The sequence below is a fragment of the Podarcis melisellensis genome (assembly GCF_964234715.1).
Source record: "Podarcis melisellensis genome assembly, chromosome: 3".
Lineage (NCBI taxonomy): Eukaryota > Metazoa > Chordata > Lepidosauria > Squamata > Lacertidae > Podarcis > Podarcis melisellensis.
Window position 1 is genome coordinate 106,969,753 of NC_138530.1, and position 22,607 is coordinate 106,992,359.

Consider the following 22,607-nt stretch of genomic DNA (forward strand, 5'->3'; position numbering starts at 1 on the left):
CGATGCCCTTCGCTCAAATGCAAAAAGGTATAGCCACCCATAACTCCCACAAAAAGTGGTTTGAAACAAAGGCCCAAGGGGAACGTTTTCTGCTCAGCGCATACATATATATAAGGGGGGGTGAAAGGCGCCAGGCGGGCCTCTTCAGGGAGAGCATCCCACAAGCAACCCAGTCAGATAGGTGATGTGTAAGTAATAACAGTAGTAGCAGTAGTAAAAAGGTAAAGCACCCCTGGACGGTTGAGTCCAGTCGAAAGGCGACCATGGAGTTGCGGCACTCATCTCGCTTTCAAGCCAAGGGAGGCAGCATTTGTCCACAGACAGCTTTCCGGGTCATGTGGCCAGCATGACTAAACTGCTTCTGGTGCAACGGAACACTGTGATGGAAACCAGAGAGCACGGAAATGCCATTTACCTTCCCACCGCAGCGAGACCTATTTATCTACTTGCACCGATGTGCTTTTGAACTGCTAGGTTGGCAGGAGCTGGGACAGAACAACAGGAGCTCACTTGATCACGGGAATTCGAACTGCCAACCTTTTGATCAGCAAGCTCAAGAGGCTCAATGTCTTAGACTACGAAACAGTTGAGAAAGTTGCATTTGGCTCTGCATTTAATTTTTTCTTTTCTTTTCTGATAATGCAGACTTTGAGGTTGTTCTGACCAGGACCAGATTCTCCAAACAGGATCTTGGCCTGCGATCCATGGATTTTGTAAGGCTCTTGCTTGTTTTGATGACAATACCGGCACCGGAGGGAAGAAAAGTTACTGAAATATGACTGCTATTTTGTAGAACAACAAAAGCTTGCGAAGCCAATCTGATGCTTCTGCTTGTGTGTTTGCAGCATGGCAATCTCACCGCCACCTGGTCCTCCCCCAGTGCCTCCCAGTAAAACCCCACTGCCTCCCACAGTGAAACAACTGACTGGAGGACTGGTTGAGCACTGGTGTGGCCCCACCTGCTACCTGGGTTTACTTCCAAGTAAACATGTAGGATGTGTATTGCAATTGAATTGACCTAAATAACAACTGATAAAAGAAAACAAGGTCCGCGTCAACCCGGAAGTAACGGAGCGCGTTACTTCCAGCTTTCGCCGCTCACGCATGTGCAAACGCTCAAAATGACATCACGCGCATGCACAGCAGCAGCAAAATGCGACCCGCGCATGCACAGGCATGCCATCGCCATTCAGGATGCGAACGGGGCTCCAGAACTGATCCCGTTCGCATCCCGAGGTACCACTGTACTGCCTAAACACAAGGGAAATCAAAACATGCTGTTGGCAGTGTATGTTTAAAAACATGCAAAGCAGGATGGTGAGCTGATGGATTCACTTCGAGAACCATTTCTTTCTAGAACGAGTGGCCCTCTTAATTTATATTACAACCAGAGTCTCTTTCCCATAGTGCATGTGGCATATTAGCAGGTAGGTGGAGAAATGTGGAGGCATACAACATTGTGGATAATCGCTACCTTCTTGTGTTTTATCTTGTCTGTTAAGAATCAAAGCACATTAAGACGAAACAGTCAAAAGTATGCCCATACTCACACACAATTTACAGCTATTACACATCTTTACCAGGGGAGTACATGTTTTGAATTATAGAGTGAAAATGATAACCTAATTGAGGCTCGGAAAGCTAACAAAATAGTCATTGTTCGACATGAATTTAAACTGCTTGCTTAACTTGAGATAACCACTGTAATTTTGCCTTATTTTCTGATTAAGGTTAAAACATTGTTTTAAATGCAAAAAATCATAGTAGGAGTCACCCCTTTTAATAGATGATAATTCTGTTAGATGAACTTCTAATTATGTGGTGGGATGCATGTGTAGCTAAAATCATAGATCCTGTTGTATTTGGCCTTGGATATATTTTGTCACATAAGACCTATGGGAACTCTGCATGCATAAAAGGACCTGAAAAGGGGGAGGGGCTGTGAAGGGGCAAGGAATATTAGGAACTGAATTATTTCCTTATGACATCCTACATGTAACAAGTAATAAAAGGATAATTATTTGCTTAAAGAAGTGAAATTACCATATTTAAAATTTGGCTCTTATCCTATTAAATTTGTATTCATCCCAAATAAGGTTGTTTAAATAAGACTATATTGTTATTTTACGATACTTCTTGCACATCCATATATGCATAATTTTAAAATTCAAATGGAAGGCAGCAGTATAACCAGACTGACTACCTCCTGCAGCATGAGGTATACCCACACTTAAGTGAAGGTACCATGGTAATGCATGGTTGTGATGGAGAATGGAGTTGTGGGGGAGAGAGTTAAGGACCAGAAAGTACATCTTACCTTTAATTCCTTTTGCCACTTAACACACAAAGTGTGCTGGGGCTGGGGGCATTTGACACATCACAGCTCTACTGTATGAAAGGTACTTAGAAATTGTGTGTAATCCATGTGCACATACGCATGATGTATATATATTTATACTGCAAACAGCACAAGCAATGTATATTCACTAGAAAGCCTGTTTGCAAGTAAGCGCCACAGCAGCACATTGAAATGTGTTTGGAAATGGACCAGGAGCCAGTGTAGTTACTTAAGCACCAGTGAGATACAATCCCAATAACTGGTTCCAGTTAGTGGTACAGTTGTTCCTTAATAAATTTATTGGTTTTTGACAACATATATCGCGCAGCGGCAGTGCGGCAGCGTTGGGAGGCCTCATTAGCTAAAGTGGTGCTTCATGTTATGTACTGAAGTTCTCACCCTGGGCCAGGAGGGGGATACTGTAGATAGTTTTCACTCAGGTCCACATATGCAAATAAGGGATTGAAAGTGACATTCAGTGATTGGATAGTTACAGAAAGTGGTTACAGTTGTGTTGTAGTGGAGCTCTATATAAGCAGCCTGGCTGAGCCCTTCAGTTCAGTTCTGGCTGAACCCTTCAGTTCAGGCCCATGAATAAACAAGAGCTGTTTGAAGAATCACTGTGTTGTCTGATATGTTCACCCACAACTTAACACTTCAGAATAAGAACAATTTCAGGTTAAGAACGGATCTCTGGAATGAATTAAGTACTTAACCAGAGGTACCACTGTACATGTCAAAATACATGGTTTTAGAATCACCATATAGTTCTTGTGTGACTGACTGCATGGAAATGCCTTCTGGGTTACAAAATTCCCAAATCACTACTTCCTAATGGGGATGTAGTCATTAAACAGTTTGCAGTGTAATCCTAACCATGTCTATTGAGAAATAAGTCCTTATTGACATGAAGGAACATTACTCCTCAGTAAATGGGGTTAGGATTGCAGCCTTAGTTTGGAGAATTCCTTGCTGGAGCTATCTCAGGATGCAAGTAGGCTGCAATATTGTAGATGGTAGCTGACAACATCACACTGTCCCCTTATTAAGTACATAATGGAGAGGGGCAATAGCAGCTATTATCCAGGATGAAAAAATGGATGATGCCAATATGAGTTAGAAAAACATGGGGAGCTCTTAACTCTGTGCTGGAGTTTGGTTAAGCATTACATGCTGTCTACAGTGCTGGATCTAATGACCTAGTTTTCTATATACGCAGAAGCAAGAGAGCTGACCTTTTATTCCCTTCCATGGCATTAAGAAATGAAGAAAGAGACAGTTCACTCTGGCACGCCACTGAGCTCTAGAAAGCAAGGCCTAAAACCTCTTAAAAGGGATGACCGGTGCTGAAAAATGCACTGGGTAGTTGCAGCAAAGCACCCCATGCAGCTTCACTGAGCAAATATCCCAGCTGCCCTCCATGCCTCCAGCATAGCATCACCCTGGTGTATTAGGGAAATTTAAAATGTGACTTGATCATTCGGTGTAGTCCCATGGTGAACTCCTGGGACATGGGGCAGGGCCTCCTCCATTGTGGCACTCTTGACTGAAATTTGTTTCCCTTACAACTATGCTTTGCCTTAAAATGTAGGTGTCATTTGAAGAAACACTTATTCACACAAGCTTTGGGAGGATGAATGTGATTTATGATCCAACAGTTATTGTGGCTGTGACATTTCATTATGGAAAACTTGCTGACTGATAAAATATTTTGGTATATTGTTTGGTATATTGTTTTACATATTTTAACCACTGAACTGATTATACTTTATTACATTCTTGGGTATTCTGCAGGCTGGGCAGCTTTTTCTAAGGGCTCCAGGATATTATAATTACTATATTTTAAATACCCTCTTAGCACTGGCTACATTTCTATCTCTTCTTTCTTAAAGCTTTCATGTTGGCATCTCAGAAAGGTCACCGTCCTAGCTTTAATAGAAAGAGAAAGACAGAATGAGAGATTTACTGCAAATGAAAGCCATTACCAAAGCTGTTATCAAATAAAAAGAACAATATAGTAATGTTAAGCTCTAAAATAAATATGAGAAGTTGCCTGCCTAAGACAAGCACCTGACATTTGTTTTGTGCAGCTATTGCTCTCTTTTCTCTGTGTTTTGCAATGCTAATGTAACTTGCTAGCATTGTGTGGTTGTGAAGGGGGGACCCAAATAGCAGAAAGCATACTGCATACTTTTCCGCAGCCCAAAAAGTGCTGTGAATTTGCATGAAATTCAACAGACTTTAATAACACTAAGACAGGAAGCGATGGAAAGATTTTGAGGATATATGTCTGCAACCAGGCATATTGTGACAAGTAGCAATCTGACAGTGATGCCTCTCCATACATTGGGCTAATCAGGGCTGGGTTCTGTAAAGGTATGCAGTTGAAAGGTTGATGCCCATTAATGTGCAATCTGGTGCAGACTGCATGAGTCTGCAGAGAAAAGGCGGAACTACTCAACACCTACTTTGTCTCTGTCTTCACCCAAAAGGAAAGTGATGCCCAACCTGGTGATTACAGAATGTAAGGAGTGAGCTGCAGCCCAAGATCGGAAAAGAGGTAGTAAGGGAACACCAAGCTACTTTAAATGAATGCAGATCTCCAGAGCCTGATGAACAGCACCCAAGGGTACTAAAGGAGCTTGTGGGTGTAATTTCAGAGCCTTTGTCTAATATCTTAGAATTCTTGGGAAAACAGGTGAGGTCCCTACAGACTGGAGGCGGGCAAAAAAAGGGGGGGAAAGGAAGACCCAGGTAACTATTCACCAGTGAGCTTGACATCAATACCAGGGAACATCCTAGAACAGATAATTCAACAGCCGGTCTGTGAGCATTTAGAAAACAATGCTGTGATTACTAAGACCCAGGATGGATTTCTCAAAGATAAGTCACGCCAGACCAATCTGATTTCTTTGAACGCGGCGGCCGCAGCAGTGCTTTGTTGGGATTCACAGAATGCTGGGCAAGATAGTAAGTCTGCAGGCTTGAGTTTGCTAGTTGATGCAATAGGCTGATGCAATACTTTCTATGGAGGTGCTGGGTCAGAATGACTCAGCAGTAATGTGCTGACAGTTGATTGGCTGTCATCGGTTTAAAAGGGAAACCTGTCCAGCAGAAAAGGTGGTCAGAGGGTAGTGTAGAGGAGTGTGGTCAGAGAGAAAGAGTCTTCCTATTTGCCTCAAGGTGCAGCCAGGTACTCTGTCTAACTGTATGAACTGCTTCTGTAGATGTTTGTATATATATTTAGCTCACAATAAATAATACTACACTGAAGAACCTAGAATTCTGAGCATTTCTGCTAAAGTGCCGTGAGGAATTCGCGACATGCTTACCTCAGTTGGCGAATAGGCATCTCTCGGGTCGGCGACTATGGATTGGAACGGAGGCAGAACTGAGGGACCTGGGTGGCGCTGTGGGTTAAACCACAGAGCCTAGGACTTGCCGATCAGAAGGTTGGCGGTTCGAATCCCTGTGACGGGATGAGCTCCCGTTGCTCGATCCCTGCTCCTGCCCACCTAGCAGTTCGAAAGCATGTCAAAGTGTAAATAAATAAATAGGTACCGCTCCGGCGGGAAGGTAAATGGCGTTTCCATGTGCTGCTCTGGTTCGCTAGAAGCGGCGTAGTCATGCTGGCCACATGACCTGGAAGCTGTACGCCGGCTCCCTTGGCCAGTAAAGTGAGATGAGCACCACAACCCCAGAGTCTGCCACGACTGGACCTAATGGTCAGGGGTACCTTTACCTTTACCTAGAACGAGTCTGCATACCTTAAGTGGAGATAACGCTAGCGATGGCATAGCTGCTGAAAGCTGTGCCGTACTTTTCACATCTCCAGAAGTCGTAGGCAGATCTATTCTTCGCCCGTCACAGATAGAAAATGTGCCACCAAAGGGGATGCTGAAGCCTATGAAGGTAACTTTTCCTACACCTATGTAGGATTCTCAGACTCACAAAATCCTAAGTCCAGATAAAAGGAAGATTCCTGACACATCTGTTATAGGAGGTGACTGCACAGATATCCCAGAGGATTTTGTCTTGTCTTCATCCAGTGCTGTGAAAAGAGTGATGAGCAGATTATAGCTGAAGATCAAGCTGTGGCTGAAGCAGAAACTCCGGCTGAACTGCCAGTGGATTTGATGGAGGTGATTGGCCCAGTGGCCATGATCTTCATTTTTTTGATGGACTCCCGTGCCTGAGGGCCCCGCTCCTGCCACTCACCACTTGGCCCTGCTGCTGCTGGCCGGGAGGACTCGGAGCGGCGCAGTGTTCTTTTTAAAATGTTTTTAAATTCTCCTTTTTCCCTTTTGAATTTTTTTTTGGGGGGGGTAGGATGGATGTTTGGTTGGGTTCAGGAATTTGCTTTGATTTTGATGTGTTTGTAATTTTTACAGTTTTTTTGTTTATATTGTTTTATTGTGGTTTTGGTTGTTGTTTTTTAAAGGTTTTATTTTATTCTTAAGGGGAAGGGTCAGGGCTGCCGGGGAGTGGGTCCCAGCCAACAGAATGGCTGGGGTAGGTTCTATAGGGGGGAGGGATGCACTGGGACAACCAATCTCAGTGATCATAGGTAGGAGGAGGAGTTACGCTAAGACCAGACCATGTCATCACTGAGGAGGCAGGTTTAGTCGTTGTTTGAGGACTATCCCTGCCTCCGGGTCTGGTCCTGACCAGACGGATTCTAGAATCAGCAAGGGATACCCACATGACCTGAAGGTGCTGCTGTGCAATGCCAGGTAAATGATTCATAAGACCACTGCCATCCATGACTTGATCATGGATGGAGGACTTGACCTGGCATGTGTAACAGAGACTTGGTTGGATGAAGCAGATGGGCCTGTCCTTGCTGCTGCTTGTCCACCAGGTTTCTCTTACGCACAGCAACCCAGGCTTTGTTGACGGGGAAGGCGGGTTGCAGTGATTTTTAGGAAGTCACTAGTTTGCACCAGGCATCCTATTGGGAAGACCCAGTTCTCTGAGTGCATGTTCTGGAAGTTGGGCAATACGGGCAGTATAGGATTCCTTTGGGTGTACCGACCTCCCCGCTGTACCAAGGATTCCCTGCCCGAGCTGCTTCAGGTTATGGTGGATGTTCTCCTAGAGACACCTAGTTTGGTTGTCCTAGGGGATTTTAACTGGTCCCATCACCTCCTGGCAAATAGAAGGGGAAGAAATGGAGGAAGTGAGAGATTTTACCTTATTGGGCTTCATGATCACTGCAGATGGTGACAGCAGCCATGAAATTAAAAGACGCCTGCTTCTTGGAAGAAAAGCAATGACAAAACTAGACAGCATCTTAAAAGGCAGAGACATCACCTTGCCAACAAAGGTTCGTATAGTTAAAGCTATGGTTTTCCCAGTAGTGATGTATGGAAGTGAGAGCTGGACCATAAAGGAGGCTGATCGCCGAAGAATTGATGCTTTTGAATTATGGTGTTGGAGGAGACTCTTGAGAGTCCCATGGACTGCCAGAAGATCAAACGTATCCATTCTTAAGGAAATCAGCCCTGAGTGCTCACTGGAAGGACAGATCACGAAGCTGAGGCTCCAATATTTTGACCACCTCATGAGAAGAGAAGACTCCCTGGAAAAGACCCTGATGTTGGGAAAGATTGAGGGCACAAGGAGAAGGGGACAACAGAGGACGAGATGGCTGGACAGTGTTCTCAAAGCTACCAATATGAGTCTGACCAAACTGTGGGAGGCAGTGGACGACAGGAGTGCCTGGCGTGCTCTGGTCCATGGGGTCACGAAGTGTCGGACACGACTAACCGACTAAACAGCAACAACAAATTCTGCATTTATGGGATGCGGGTGGCACTGTGGTCTAAACCACTGAGCCTTGGGTTTGCCGATGAGAAGGTCGGCGGTTCGAATCCCTGCAACAGGGTGAGCTCCCGTTGCTCGGTCCCAGCTCCTGCCAACCTAGCAGTTAGAAAGCACATCAAAGTGCAAGTAGAAAAATAGGTACTGCTCCGGCGGGAAGGTAAACAGCCTTTCTGTGTGCTGCTCTGGTTTTGCCAGAAGTGGCTTAGTCATGCTTGCCACATGACCCAGAAAAACTGTCCGTGGACAAATGTTGGCTCCCTCGGCCAGTAAAGTGAGATGAGCGCCATAACCCCAGAGTCGTTCGCGACTGGACTTAACTGTCAGGGGTCCTTTACCTTTTTTCCCATTTCTTCATTAGTCAGACCACACTTGCAATACTGTGTTCAATTCTGGGCACCACAATTTAAGAAGGATGTTGAGAAGCTGGAACGTGTGCAGAGGAGGGCAACCAAGATGATCAAGGGTCTGGAAAGTCTTATGGAGAGCAATTGAAGGAGCTGGGTATGTTTAGTCTGGAAAAGAGGAGACTGAGAGGAGATATGATAGCCGTCTTCAAATATCTTAAGGGCTGTCACATGGAGGAGGGAGCATGCTTGTTTTCTTTTGCTCTGGATGGTAGGGCTCGAACCAATGGCTTCAAGTTGCAAGAAAGAACATTCGGAAAAACTTTCTGTAAGAGCTGTTCCGCAGTGGAACAGACTCTCACAAGAGGTGGTGGACTCTCCTTCCTTGGAGGTTTTGAAACAGAGGTTGGATGGCCATCTGTCATGGAAGCTTTAGCTGAGATTCCTACATTGCTGGAGGTTGGACTAGATGACCCTTGGGGTCCCTTTCAACTCTATGATTCTATGAGTCAGTTGCAAAGGTTTTGTGAACTGAAATGATTGCAGTGGAGTGATGTCTGAGTATGTTCCATGGCAGTAAAGTCCTATGAAAGTGGAACTGAACTATAGCCAACAGTCCTAGTTCAAATCAAGCTCCAAGCATGGATTGATGGAACAGAAGCAAATGATTATGGAGTATTTGATATGCCCACAGAGGCAGATATTTCCAGGTGTGGCTAGAGAAGATTCCTGTCTCAAACTGAAGAACTGCTGCCAGTGAGTATAAAAAACACTGAACTAGGTGGGCCTACAGTCTCAGTAGAAAGCAATTTTCTTTGTTCTCATGGAGGAAGAAAGGTGCTGTCATTGCCACCAGCAGGATTTCCTGCAAGCAGAACATCCTCTATAGGCTGATGCTACCAGGAGAACTCAACGTGTTCTGGTTAGCAAATCTATCTTCATAGTTCAGTTGAATTAATATGAGCCACTACCATAGAAAATTAGAGAATCAGTTATCGCTCAGGTCAGTAGAATAGCTAGCCAGGGGTGGGTGGGGTTAGGCGGTCCACACTGGGAGGCATGAGGGTCTGTAGGGTGACACGGTGGCTGTTTTGTGTTGGGCAGCAGGGGAGCTTGAGAGATCGTGGCGGTCGCTGGGCATTTTGGGTGCTGCGGGGCGGGGAGCCACTTCCTGTCCCTGAAATTGGTGAGGGCAGGAAGCTCAACAACTTTGATTTTCAAAAAAAAGCTGCACAACTATGACTTCATAAAAAAAGACTCAATAACTTTGGTCTTTCCAGGTGCCAGCAAGGATTGCTACGCTGCTGGCTCAGGTATCCTGTCCACTTCTCATATATTTCTGACATTAAAAAGTCGTTATTGGTAACTGGTTTGGGAGCACATTAGAACATTTTAGTCACTACTATGGTTTTAATTTATTTTATTTTTTATAATAATTTTATTGATTTTAACATATAAATTATAATACATACCACAAAACTTCACCACTTATACAATCTTTTTTTGGACTTCCATCAGCACCTCTGATGATCCACTGTTTTTATCACTTCTTATGCATTTCTTAAGTTCATATTGCCTTTAATTATCCTAACTAACCATCCTCCCCTTTATCCATTTTTGCAATAGTTCCAATAATTCACCTCACAAAACTTCTTGCAAACCTACAAATGTAATCTGATCATCACAATTACTTTTCAAATAGTCTGTAAATTTACACCAGTCTTCTGTGAATTTCAGGTCCTGCAGATTTCAAATCCTTCCTGTTAACTTGTCTAGTTCTGCATAGTCCATTAATTTCATCCTCCATTCTTCTTTCATCGGTAATTCTTCTTGCTTCCATTTTTGTGCCAATAATATTATTGCTGCCGTCGTTGCATATAAAAACAGTTTACAATCTTTTCTACTTGTATCACTTCCTGCAATGCCCAGTAAAAATGCTTCTGGTTTCTTTATAAATGTGTATTTCAACATTTTTTAATCTCATTATATATCATTTCTCAGAAGCTTTTCACCTTCTTACATTCCCACCACATGTGATAAAATGCTCCTTCTTTTTCTTTACATTTCCAACATTTATTACTAACTTTAATTTATTTTAAACTAGACAGCCTCATTTTTAAAAAAATAAAAATTAAAAGGAAATAAAGGGACGTTTGCAGAATTAACAAGTGGCTTGTAGCACCTTAAAGACACAATCCTAAACTTGTCTGCTGTTCAGAAGTAAGGCTCAACAAGGTCAATGGAACTTACTTCCAGTTAAGGGGTATAGGATTGCAGCCAAAGGGTGATATGTACAGTAACTATGTTTTACTTAGAGTAAACTCACTGAAATCAATGGACGTAACTTAGACATGTTCATTATTTTCAGTGGGTTGATTCTGAACGAAGCATAGTTGAATACCACCCTACCAAATTTATTACAGCAGGAGCTCTTTGGGATGCAAAGCCACTTATCAGCCCACAAAGGCTTATGCCATAATCAGTTTTTAAGATGCCACAAGACCCTTTGTTTATTTGCTGCAAGAGACTTATGTGACTACACCTCTGGAAATTTTTACAGAATTAGTGTCAATCATCTGTGGCTGTCATTTCTCTAGTCATTTGGTGTCTGCTGAAGAGCCTTTTAGTAGATGTGTTGTGAAGTCATATGGGGTTATATAGGCTGTCCTCAGGGTATGGCTTTCCTGGAACAAAAAACTTAAGAAACAAGTCAAGAGATTTCCACACAGCTACCAGTGAACCCTTGTCAAAGGAGTGTTAGGATGCATGCAAAATCTTTTCTTATGAATACATATGTGGAGGCATGAATCCTGAGCATGTTAGAAAAGTATTTCTGGGGAATAATAAAATCATCTGGGAAATGAATCCTGGGATACTGAACTCTTTATCTCTCTGCTTTACAGGTTTCTCAATCTCCAGCAGGAGTTCCATCCAAATCTTAAAGAGACACAGAAATCAAAACTTTGTTTTGTTACTATTTGAATTACAAGGTCCAACCATGCATATTCTGCATTGTGGAAATAAGGAACAAGGGAAAGCATAGATCCCTGCTGCAGAACAGCAGGCACAGTGCTGAGAAGAGCTGGCTTAGCAGGAACTTTTTGTTCTCCGATAATCGGATATTGGCAGCAGCAATAATATATGTGAAATACTGAAAAAGAAAACAGATTAACCCTGCAATATTCTGCTGGGATGTTCTCCCGGGGCCATGGAAAGCATTGGAGTACTCCAATCTTGGAAAGGGATACCATACTCACTTTCTGATTCCCTCTATCCACCACCAATTATTAATTTAGTATTAGAAACCTCACAGCATTTAAAAGATGTACATATTTTGCTGAATTACATCCTCAATAGTTGGAATTTACCACCGTGTCATGTGTCTGCTGGGTCAGCCAAATGCAAGGTGCTTCAGTATTGGAAGAAGGCATCGTCATTGCCTTCCATACAGCTGTGGATTAACAATTTGCACTCCCTGCCCTTATTTGAACTGGCCATTTATTGACAAGTACACAATGAGGAGAAATATGAGAACATTTGGTTAGCTTGAGACATGCACCATAATGAGCGATACAGTATATTTGTATGGTTGAAACACTATAACTCATGTCAACCTCATTCCTATTTTGACTTCCCATTTTTATTTGTATGTTACTATAATTGCATTGTTGAAAAACTCAAATAAAAAAGTCTTTAAAGAACTAGGCCAGTTCAATACTGGTGTACACTGACGGTCGGTGGCTGTCCAGGGTTTTAGCCTTTCCCATCTTGGCCCTACCTGGAGATGCCAGGGATGGAACCCAAGGCCTTCTGCATGCCAAGTAGATGCCCCAAATAACAGGGGAAGAGCCCACTGCTCCTTGGTACAGCACATCCTTCGCATGGAGGAGGTCCCAGGTTCAGTCCTGGGCAATAAATCCAGGAAAGTTGCTGCTGCCAGCCAATGTAGCCAACACTGAACTAGATGGGCCAATGATCTGGCTCCATATAGGGCAGCACCTTATAATCTTACGGTCCACTCTGCAGGTCACTGGGACTTGTGGGCCTGTCTCCCTACGTGTCCTCAATCTGCAATTCCCAGTGCAATCCCAGGCAAGTAGGAAACGACCAAAGAGGCAGAAGTCACAGCAACGGGCGAAAAAGAAATCTCGACCGACCCCAGCCAGCAACGTTGGGCAGGTAAGCAGTTGATAGGTTGGGCAGCACCGGAAAACGAATCCCTGGATCCTTGTGGCTTTGCTGCTTTGGGCTGCAACCGAGAAATGAATGGTTGGAGATCCTGAAGCTGTAAGGAATGCACTTCTGAGCACGTGCAGAGAGCTTTCTTTGGGTTACACTGGACAACCGCCAGCCACTTCCTCGCCTCTGGATTTAGGAGGCCCATTGAGCTTGTGCTTCCTACCAGACTTTAGCCCTGGTGGCATCTCCTTGCAATAATAATAATAATAATAATAATAATAATAATAATAATAATAATAATAAATTTTATTTATACCCTGTCCTCCCTGGCCAGAGCCAGGCTCAGGGCGGCTAACACCAATAAAGTTACAGTAAAAACATAATAGGAAAAACCAATTTAAAATACAGGTTAAAATGCAATTTAAAATGTTGCCTCATTTTAAAAGTAGCCCATAGATCAAAACCGTAAGGGGAGGGAAGACATAAGGGTCAGACTGACTCCAAAGCAAAGGCCAGGCAGAACAGCTCTGCCTTGCAGGCCCTGCAGAAAGATGTAGGTCCCACAGTGCCCTAGTCTCTTGTGACAGAGCGTTCCACCAAGTTGGGGCCAGTACTGAAAAGGCCCTGGCTCTAGTTGAGACCAATCTAACCACCTTGCAACCTGGGACCTCCAAAATGTTGCCATTTGTGGACCTTAAGGTCCTCCACGGGGCATACCATAAACAGTGGTCCCTTGGTTCTCAAACGCCTTGGTACTCAAACAACTTGGAACCCAAACACTGCTAACCCGGAAGTGTTATGGTTTGTGAACTTTTTTCGGAAGTCAAACGTGCTCTGTTTTGAGTGTTACGCTTCCAGTTTGAGTGCCACACTTCCTTTTTGAGTGTTATGCTGTTTTTGCTATTTATTTTGCGTTTTTCCTTCTGTGGCTCTTTTGTTTTTTGTTTTTGTGACTGTGTGGAATTCAGTTCAGCTACTGATTGAAAAAAGAGGTCTGGTGTTTGCTTGCTGGCCTTCCATTCCATCCCCTAAGGTGCTGGACTAGTTTCAGGGTTGTGAAGCTGCTTCTGGAGAGCAAAAACCCAATCAGTCTGAAGTTGACAGACAGGAACCCACAGAACAATCTTCCATGGGAGCAAAGCCCATAGAATCAAAGCCAGGACTCTCATGGGTTCCTTCCCTTGAGGAACCAAATGCCTCTCATAATACCTCATCAGTCCAGCAGTTCAGGGAGCACACTAGGTGGGAAAGTAGGAGGCCATCTTTGCACTAGAAGATTGTCCCTTCACAACTTCTCTATGGTGCCCAGTTGGGCCCTGTGGCATTTGCCTGTTTGTTTAGAAAATGTTTGAACAGGGGGGAGAGATAGGGTTAAAAATATAGACCAATAGGAAAGCCGGAGGCGGAGCCTACCTGTGTATAAAAGGGCTTAGCCTGAGGTTTGAGTTAGTTGTTGAGAGTTGTTGGTGGGTAGTTGGTTGGCTTTAGTGGGTTGGTTGGTTGGGAAAGGCAGTTGGAGAAGCAGTTGGCAGGCAGTTGGAAATAGAGAGACAGTTAGGGCAGTGGGTTCTTGAGTGAGGGGAGGTAGAAGAGATAGAGAGAGGAAAATAAGACTAAGAAAGTAAAGAGCAACAACATTGGGAATGCCGTAAAAGTTTGCTTGTGTCTGAAATATAATACACTCTTCTTTATTAACTGAGAACCTGACTGAGGCTGAAGTGATTTTACTGGGGAGGACCTGGTTGGTGGCAGCGGATTAGTGGTGTAGGGGTCAATAGTCTGTGAGACGACCGGGGGCTCCGTACGAACGCCACAGGCCCCTTCTCCAATTTTGCACCCCTAGAACTTATACATTCCAAATTTCTAAGATCAGCCCTTCAAGTCCCAAAATGTGTCCCTAGTGCCACCCTGAGACTAGAGACAGGTTTCATAAAAGTGGAGGCTACAGTGTGGGCGACCTACTGGTTCAGATTATCTTTATTTTCCCTTGGCCTTGCCCCACTAACCATGAATGGTGATTTTCATTCCATGTGGAAACAGGCTGTGGCAACTAAAATCTCAACCCTGGGCTTCTCTCTAGGTTTTTTACTCAGCATGGGATACGATCAGGCCAAAGCTCTCATAAAACAACGTGTTGCAGACCCTGAGCGCCCAGTTGCTTGAGAGCCTACTGCCACCATTGGGATTTTTTTGTGGTGGCAGGGAGTTAATTCATGCTAATCTTTAGCAGTGCTGCTGCAGACAGGTGGCTCTTGTGACTGCTGAGTGCTATGTGGAGAAGTCAGCAGATCAGATTGGACATTCATTTGCAGTAGTGGCCTTTCAAGTATTTGCTGTCAAGTGCCAAACCCCAATGATTCTGTAATGACGTGTGTGCGTGTGGGGTGTGTGTGTGTGACGTTGGTGAGAGTCAGTAGCAATCACATGGCTTCAACACAACCAGTTGCCAGATGTGCATCTAAAAAGCCATCCCTCAATCATGTTAGCTCCCCTCTTTCATTAGTGAAAAAGGTTAAATCAGCAGGCAGGGATGTTGGAGAATTCCAACAGAAATGGGACTAAAAATTGCCAATTATTTGCCTCCCATGGCTGGAAAAGAAATCAATCCAGCAAATTCAATTGGCATTGGCTGTTGCTTTCAGTATTCAAACAATACATAATGAACCCCACCCTCAATTTGAATTGTGTTTCCTTTTAAATGAAGCAAATGATGTAGAATAAGATAATAACCACATAATTAATTCTGTAAAATTCCTCCATAGGAGACAATGAGACGACTCACGTTTTTGTCAGAGGCCAACCTGCAGAAGAACAGAAACAAAATCAAGGCATGCGACAAACGTGAGTCAGAAAGAAAATCAATGCCTTTGTACATTCCTCAATAGGTAAGCAGCAGGTCTGTCTGGAGAATATGTCAGTGAGAAGCAAGCAGGGCAAATAGGAGGAAGGACGTGTAGGTGGGGAACAAGTTATTCTCTTGCTTGCTTGCTTATAAGTAGGCAGGCAGGCAGGCAGGCGTGAAGAGGAAGAAAATAGAAGCATATGGGAAACAAATGGCTTGAAAAATGCTGGCATCAGGCAGTCTGTGTAGCTGCTGATCTGAAAGTCAAATGTTTAAGAGAGAATATGTAGCAGAATGTAAGGTTATCTAGGTATGAAGGGCCAGTAAGAATGTTTACTCTGAGGGCTCCTTTGCACATTTCAGGAAGTGCAGGAAAGCTAACCCCACCTTGTTTCACTAAAATAGGAAAGAACATTGCTGATTATTTCTAGTAAAGCACTAAGGAGAGTCTCCCGCTACAAGGGAAGGAATGCCCCTGGAAAGACCAGAATTATGCTCATGGAATGATTTGAGGGATGGGGCAGGGGGAATACTTGACAGAAGCAAATAAATGCTTCATGTGTGCCACAGCTGTCACACCATCTCCCAGCAATGCTAATAAGACCTCGGTTCCTGAAATCTCAAAGCGCCATTAGATGAGTGAATCAAGTTGTGATTAAGAATACATGGGTGGAATGCAATGCCGCACTAAGGCAATTTTCTGCAGGTAGAAGAATCTCCTTACTCCCTGCATGCTGTTCCAGGGGTTCTCCTGACCTTCCTGAGCAGATTTGGGGCACATGTGGGTGCATTTACATGCACACGCGTGCACACACACGTGTAGATATACGTGGAACAATTTTCAGAAGCTAATAGATCCAAATGCACTTCTTCTTTGACACTGGCCTCTGCTTCCTTGGAAAAAAAAATACTTCTAGCAAGAGCTAGGTTGCACCTCACAGTGGTTAACACATTTGAATAGGGTGGAAAGGGTGAAATGGCTGCTGAGCAACACCGATGACTTTGTTACTTATAAAATAGCACTCTATGCGCTGGGAGCTAAGAAGATCAGGAGGAAGGAACTAGACAAAATAGCAGTCAACTGCAAAGGGGATTTTGATATTTAATTTGGCACATCTTACCTGAGAATCTGAAGCTCAACATCAAAAAAACGAAGATCATGGCCACTGGGCCCATCACCTCCTGGCAAATAGAAGAAGAAATGGAGGCAGTGAGAGATTTTACTTTCTTGGGCTCCATGATCACTGCAGATGGTGACAGCAGCCACGAAATTGAAAGACGCCTGCTCCTTGGTAGATAGGCGATGGCAAACCTAGACACCATCTTAAAAAGCAGAGATATCACCTTGCTGAACAAAGGTCCGTATAGTTAAAGCCATGGTTTTCCCAGTAGTGATGTATGGAAGTGAGAGCTGGACCATAAAGAAGGCTGATCGCCGAAGAATTGATGCTTTTGAATTATGGTGCTGGAGGAGACTCCTGAGAGTCCCATGGACTGCCAGAAGATCAAACGTATCCATTCTTAAGGAAATCAGCCTTGAGTGCTCACTGGAAGGACAGATCCTGAAGCTGAGGCTCCAATACTTTGGCAACCTCATGAGAAGAGAAGACTCCCCGGGAAAGACCCTGATGTTGGGAAAGATTGAGGGCACAAGGAGAAGGGGATGACAGAGGACAAGATGGTTGGACAGTGTTCTCGAAGCTACCAACATGAGTTTGACCAAACTGCGGGAGGCAGTGGAAGACAGGAGTGCCTGGCGTGCTCTGGTCCATGGGGTCACGAAGAGTCGGACACGACTAAACGACTAAACAACCACCTGAGAATCTTCTGCTGTTCTATTCTATTTAATGCAACAAATAATTCTAGTAGCCGTGACCGTGGTTTTATTGTATGTCTGTGCCCGATGATTTTTATGGTTATTGTTGTTGTTTTCCCCTTTTTTCCCTTTTTCTTTTTGTTCTCCTGCTGAATGATGCCATGGCCTATGGCTAGTGCAATAAAAAGTTTAATTGGAAACCTCATAGTGGTTGGCAAGAATATGTTTGCTATGAGTCTCACGAACCTGATCAGGATAACTTTAAACTAAATCCTGGGGAGGAGGTAGACAATGTTACAGACAACAGGGGAACATTTGGTACTGGGGATAATAGCTTTGTCGATGCAGAGAAAACTGAAGTGGTGCTACAGAAACCTGCTAAAGGCCAGGAGACTACAAGAAGGAAGCTGCTGGAGAGAATGGCTCATAGTTTCAGTTGTACTAATACACAGTGTATAGGAAACAAGACAAATTTGAGCTCTTAATACTGAGTGGCAAATATGATCTAATAGGCATTACTGAAACCTGGTGGGATGAGACACATGACTGGAATGTAGAAATCAAAGGGTATAGCCTATTCAAAAAGAACAGACCAGTCAGGAACTGAGAAGTAGCAGGATTATATGTAGGACTCAAACCAATGGCTTCAAGTTACAAGAAAGGAGATTCTGACTTACCAGGAAAACTTTCTGGCCATAAGGGCTGTTCAACTGTAGAATGAAGTCCATTGGAAGGTGGTGGACTCTCCTTCCTTGGAGGTTTTTAAGCAGAAGTTGGATGGTCATCTGTCATGGATGCCTTAGCTGAGATTCCTGCATTGCAGGGGGTTGGACTAAGATGATCCTTGGGGTCTGTTACGTACTGAGTTGAATAGGATCCAAAATGAAGCAGTCTGATTGGTTCTAGAACAATAGGATTCAGAATGCAGCAGTCTGATTGGTCCTAGAACAATGCAGCAGTATGATTGGTCCGCAGGAGCCACCCAATCCAGCTCCAGGTGGAAGTGAATCCACAACCTGATTGGCCTACAGGAGAATCCCGGAATTAGCCAATCACGTGCAGCCCATTGTGTAAATAATGTATATAAAGCAGATATTGTGGGGGAACCTCCATTCCTCCTCACCACTATGAGCTGAATAAAGAGCATGAAATCCACTCTCGACTCCGAGTATATTTCAGGGTCCCTTCTAAATCTACAATTACATGATTATTAGTTGTTTGTGGGGCAGTTCAAAGCACAAATGAACATCTTGTTCTACAAACCAGAACAAATACATGTCCAGGTTGTCAGTCTGGGTTTGGTATTCTTTATCCAAAGAGAAACATCTGCTAAAGAGCAACCTAATTCTTACTGAGATAGCCAACTTGTGGCTGAGATGTGTGGCTCACAACTGAATGATCCTCAGGGCCCCCAAAATGTGAAATTCCTGCCAGAGTTCCAATGAATATTTTTTTTGTATGTGATGAGGAGCATGTGAGCACCCCTCTGCACTTTGAAGTGGTCTTGCCCAGATACAAGTTTTCCACCTAAGCGGCTAAGTGAGAACTAGAACAGAGTATTGAACTTCAGAGGCAAAGCAGTTTGGTATTTTAATAGAAAATTAGAAAGGAAAATGATTGTTCTATTATACTACAACCCCCCAAGGCACAATTGAGGAGCAGAGTGTTAAACCTTGAATGAAATTAAGCTGGCAATAAGAAAGGGCAGGGTGTTAATAATAGAAGTTTTATCACAGCTTACAATACAATAGCCGCATGTTAATTTTCAAATGTCATTTTACGGATCACAATTGCCTTATTCGGGGCTTTCTGTCCCAGCTGATTTTTTATTTTATTTTTAAAGATAGAATAAGATTTTAAGAATGTACAAGTTGCTTTGCTGGATCAAAGGAAAGAGCCCATCAAAACCAGCACTCTTTCTTTCAACAATTTGGGGCTGTGTGATAACTGACTGGCACAATCTGTACCGCCTGCCATCTTCCTCTTCCTCAGTCCCAATGCTGCCCCTTCTAGGGCACAGCAGGCACTAGGTTGGGAACAAAACTAGAATTTGTTGGTTCCACCAGCAATTTACTATGGGTCCACCTACTGTTGGGCTCACTGCTTTTTGCCCTACCAGTCACACTGGGTATAACCACCAACGCTTGCCCATTTGGCCTTTTTATGTAAAAAAATATAACCTCCCCTCCAAACACTCACACAAACACAACCTGTATTTTCAAACAAGACGATTCCACAGTGTAATTTGAGCATTTTGTTGCAGTTCTACATACAGCCATGAGCAGAGTGTTCCCGCTGACTTCTGTAGGAACGACATGTTGAAAAACTGTGCTGGTGTTTGTCACGCCTGAAATCTGAGTAATTTGGCAACACAGCCAGTTTCTAAAGGGTCAATGTCGGCAGGAAAAGGTTGGTTCCCCCCTCCCTTCTTTGTGAGCAGAGCAGAATTCTGCCCTTCATAAGTAATCTAAAGTGGGGGGGGGGGGAGAGAACAGACCATCTGGCCATCATTAGTATGATTTGAAAGGAATGAACAAATGTAACAATTAGTGCAGCAAAAGCTCCTAATTAAATAGGGGAGCCTCTCCAGAAAAAGCTGGGCTTTCAATTTTGTACATGAATGAAACACCATGTTAATTAAAATTTAGGGGTTATTAATGCACAGCTCTCTTTGTGTGATTTAGTACCTCTAAAATTTGAAGGCGGGAAAAATGATCCACCCGTAGTGTGGCTGCTTAGAAACCTGTTATATACTAAGCTTGGATCCTAGAACAATAGGCAAGTAGGATCCTAGAATGCAACAACTGATTGGCTCGCAGGAGAAGACCAATCAGGCTCCAGGAGGAAGCTAATCAGCCTAATAGGCTCCAGGAAGAAGCTAATCAGCCTATTAGGCTGGTAGGATCCTAGAATGCAACAACTGATTGGCCTGCAGGAAAAGACCAATCAGGCTCCAGGAGGGAAGCAGAATAAGCCAATCAGACGGGAGTCATTGTGTAAATAATGCATATAAGCCTGAGGTTTGCGGGGCAATTAAATCACTGTTTTACAAGCTGCAATAAAGAGCATGAAATCACTACAGGACTCCGAGTATATTTCAAAACCTCTTATTAATTTTAGCCTAGGAATGGGTATCGACACTTTGAAAAGCAGTGTCTTGATCCGAGGGGCGGGGCTAATGCACACTCACAGGTAGTTAAGCACAACAACACAACAGTTCCACAGATTGCAGGCTGGGAACATGACATCTGAACCTGTGGGGGAGAAAAAATCTCTCCCTCATGCCTCAACATCTCTTTTCTCTCCCTGACACATGCACAGTTTGAGGGGAGCGTTTACTGGCAGACACACAGTAAAATTTAAGATCTATAAGCTGGGTTCTCGACAGCTATCTTGGGTGCTTCTGTGGTATTTCTGTAGCGATCTAAAAAGAAAAGAAAAAAGTGGAGTTAAAATGATATGCAGTGAAAGGCTTGCAAGGTTGAGGTGGGATGCTATTCACTTCTCATTTAAAGGCAGGAGAAGCAGATGTCTTCATCTGCTACAGCTGCAACAAAACATGTCTCTCCCATATTGGTCTCTACAAGCCACGGCAGGTGTTGTAGCCTTCCAACAGTTTGACCCCACCCCCAAAGGAGCACTCTTCCATTGTTTTCCAAGACAGACAGGTGCCAGCCAAGTAGTTAATACAAGAGAAAGCTTTGGATAGTTTCATTTTATTCACAAGTAAAGTTGTATCACCAGGAAGATCCTCAAATCAGCCAAACTAAAACATAATACTCATGATATTCTGCATTTTCAGTGTAAATTACAGTATCAAATAAATTGAAAGAGATTAACTTGGAGTTTAAAAATTAGTTTACTGATTAAGTAATCGGTAAACTCATTTTAAAATTAATCTTTGCAAGTCAGACTGAAATGATTTTCTTACAGATTTCTTAGTTAATTTTCTCTTCACATCATTAATGCTTTGCATGTACCCTCAGGATTTTAATTCTATAAAACTAGCCAGTTCCTGGCTTGCTGAATTCAATGTTTTGAGTAACAATTTGTATGTTTTGAGTAACAATTCGAAACATGTTTGTCCAAATGTAATCAGTTCTGCTGAGCTCCAACTAGATATACAGTGGTGCCCCGCAAGACGAATGCCTCGCAAGACGGAAAACCCGCTAGATGAAAGGGTTTTCCGTTTTGGAGGCGCTTTGCAAAACGAATTCCCCTATGGGGTTGCTTCGCAAGACGAAAAAATCTTGCGAGTCCCCGCAGGTTTTTTTTGCTTTCCCCCCCTTTTCCTAAGCCGCTAAGCCGCTTAACAGCTGATCCGCTGATAAGCCGCTTAACAGCTGATCGCTAGAAGCCGCTAGACCGCTGTAGCGCTAATCCGCTAAGCTGTCAATGGGCTTGCTTCGCAAGATGAAAAAACCGCTAGACGAAGAGAATCGCGGAACGGATTCTTTTCATCTTGTGAGGCATCACTGTATTTTAAATTCTATTGTTCTGTTGTGCACAATCCTTTCTGTTATGTACTGAAGTTCTCACCCTGGGCCAGCAGGTGGATACTGTAGATAGTTATGCAAATGAAGGATCGAAAAGTGACGTTCAGTGATTGGATAGTTTTGTATGCAAATGAAGGATCGAAAAGTGGCGTTCAATGATTGGAGAGTTTTAGAAAATGGCAACAGTTGCATTGTTCTGGAGCTCTATATAAGCAGGCTGACTGAGCTCCTCAGCCTAGTTCTGTTCTGGCATCTGAATAAAGAAGAGCTGTTTAAAGAATCGCTGTGTTGTCTGACATTCGCCCACAACTTAACACTTTCCCTCACCCATTCCCCCCCCCACTAAAGTTAATGTAAACGATCATATAATTTGGCCTTAAAAGTAAAGGTAAAGGGACCCCTGACCATTAGGTCCAGTCGTGACCGACTCTGGGGTTGTGACGCTCATCTTGCTTTATTGTCTGAGGGAGCCGGCATACAGCTTCCGGGTCATGTGGCCAGCATGACTAAGCCGCTTCTGGCGAACCAGAGCAGCACACAGAAATGCTGTTTACCTTCCTGCCGGAGTGGTACCTATTCATCTACTTGCACTTTGACGTGCTTTCGAACTGCTAGGTTGGCAGGAGCAGGGACCGAACAACAGGAGCTCACCCCATCGTGGGGATTCGAACCGCCGACCTTCTGATCGGCAAGTCCTAGGCTCTGTGCTTTAACCCACAGCGCCACCCATGTCCCTAATTTGGCCTTAAAGTAGTTCATTTTTCAT

The 22,607-nt window shown here is 43.7% G+C and overlaps 1 protein-coding gene across 1 annotated transcript in view; it reads left to right on the forward strand.

Annotated features, from left to right (window-relative positions):
• Positions 1-10,680: 10,680 nt before the first annotated feature.
• Positions 10,681-22,607, forward strand: part of LOC309366322 (putative CENPB DNA-binding domain-containing protein 1) — a gene marked incomplete at its 3' end in the record, with an annotated part of 54,664 nt that continues 42,737 nt past the window's right edge. The window contains exon 1 of the mRNA XM_081904773.1: positions 10,681-10,848. The remainder of the gene's footprint in view (positions 10,849-22,607) is intronic.